This window comes from Alligator sinensis, unplaced genomic scaffold (genome assembly GCF_000455745.1).
Source record: "Alligator sinensis unplaced genomic scaffold, ASM45574v1 scaffold1675_1, whole genome shotgun sequence".
NCBI classification, from domain to species: Eukaryota; Metazoa; Chordata; order Crocodylia; family Alligatoridae; genus Alligator; species Alligator sinensis.
This window is the reverse complement of record NW_005843086.1, coordinates 300,503-302,506: the sequence shown is the minus strand read 5'-3', so window position 1 is coordinate 302,506 and position 2,004 is coordinate 300,503.

Genomic DNA, 2,004 nt, shown 5'->3' with positions numbered 1-2,004 from the left:
CCAGCCAGCCTGGGTGACCCCCCCCTTCCATCCGGCCATGAGCGCTGCAAGGGGGTCCTGCCCAGCCCCCTGGGGGCTGCGGGGGCCTCGCTGGGCCGCCCCCTCCCCTGGCAGCTGACTCTCCACCAGCAGTGCCAGGGCTAGGACTTGCTGCGGGGCCCAGGCCCGTCCCGTGTGCCCCCCCCTGCGCCCCGGGCAGCGCCTGGACCCCGAGCGCCTCCGTCCCGTCCTTGGCACCCACGGCAGCTTGGGCTGTGCTGAGTCAGGCTCCCTCCAGCCATGAGTCAGCAGGATCGGGCCCGTGACTCAGCAGTGGGGGGGCAGTCCGGCCGGCCCCACGACCGCAGTCCAGGGGTCCGTCGCCCGGCTCCAGCGGGGTCCGTCGCCCGGCTCCAGCAGGCCCCAGGTCCGCGAGTGGGGCGTAGAGGGGGCTCCCACGTGGGGGCCCCCCAGCGCCAGGCCTCCCCGGATGGGGGTGAAACCCCACCTCAGACTGGGGCGGCGGGACCCCCCTGCCCGCAGGGGACCCGGGATGGAGACCGAGCAAGCGCTAGCGTCCCCGGGGAGCTGATGGACATACTCGGCCCCTCCCCGGCTTGGTGGGGGGGCACATGCCCCAGGCACATACTTTTTGGAGCTATTTTTGCCCCGGGGCTGCACTGCAGAGCCCGAGGGACGATGCCCGCGGGGACCCGGGGCAGGAAGCCGAGCCCGGGCGCGCGGCTGATGCAAAGATGACTGCGCAGGTGAAAGAGGCGCCTCGGGTCCACGGGGCCCGCCGGGGTGGGGGTCACAGCAAGCCTCGGGGGCTCCTGGGATCCCTCCGTAGCCCGTGGGGCAGCTTGGAGCGGCAGGAGGGCAAGCGTTTGGGGTCAGGCTTGCCCAGACGGGGTCAGAAGCAGGGGGCAGGACTGGGCTTAATTGCTGGGGTCTCCTGGGTGTTGATCAGACTGGTATGGAGGGGCTTGCCGTCCTCCGCAGCGAGGACACGGCCTCTGCCTGGGAGCTCAGGGTTGGTCCCAATGTGGCGTGGGGCCAGGCCCCTCGCTCGGGGTGAGCTCGACCAGGCCTGGCTGGGACGGGGACTCGCTGGAGCCATGCACCACCCGGGCACGGGCTTCCACCCCACCACGGTGCCCGCGGGGTACTGGAACAGGGGTGCCCTGAAGAGAGCCGGCTGCGCCGCGCTCGCCTGGTCATCTTCGTGCTTGCCCCCTTGGGGTGGGGTAGGATGGGCTCTGGGAGAGGTCCCCAAAATCTCACCCCACACCCTGGAGACTGCCCATGCCTGCGCCATCCACCCCCATCACTGCTTCAGCCTCCCCCCACCCCATTTAATGATCCCAGGGGGGTGACGGTCCTGGGGAAACTGAGGCACACAGGGCTCCGCCCTGCCCTGCAGCTGAGTAGCCGAGGTGGGGACTCAGGTGTCCTGTACGGAGCTGATGCTGCTGTCCGCTGGCTCAGGTCCGGTAGCCCGAACCCAGGAGGGGACGGCTGGGGTAGGGTCAGGGCCTGGGAGCTCTGCAGGGGGGTGGGGCCTGTGGGGGTTGCGGGGTGCCCCGTGGAGCTGGGTGCACCGCTTTGCAGGGTGGGGTTGTGGGGTGCCCCATGGAGCTGGGTGCATGACTTTGCAGGGTGGGGTTGCAGGGCACCCCATGGAGTTGGGTGCACCGCTTTGCAGGGTGGGGTTGTGGGGTGCCCCATGGAACTGGGTGCACTGCTTTGCAGGGTGGGATTGTGGGGTGCCCCATGGAGCTGGGTGCACCACTTTGCAAAGTGGGGTTGTGGGGCTCCCCATGGAGCTGGGTGCATGGCTTTGTGCAGTGAGGTTGTGGGGTGCCCCATGGAGCTGGGTGCATGGCTTTGCAGTGTGGGGTTTGCAGGGTGCCCCATGGAGCTCGGTGGACGGCTTTGTGCAGTGAGGTTGTAGGGTGCCCCGTGGAGCTGGGTGCACGGCTTTGCGGGGTGCGGCGGGGGGCTGGGCGATCGGCCTGGGTGATC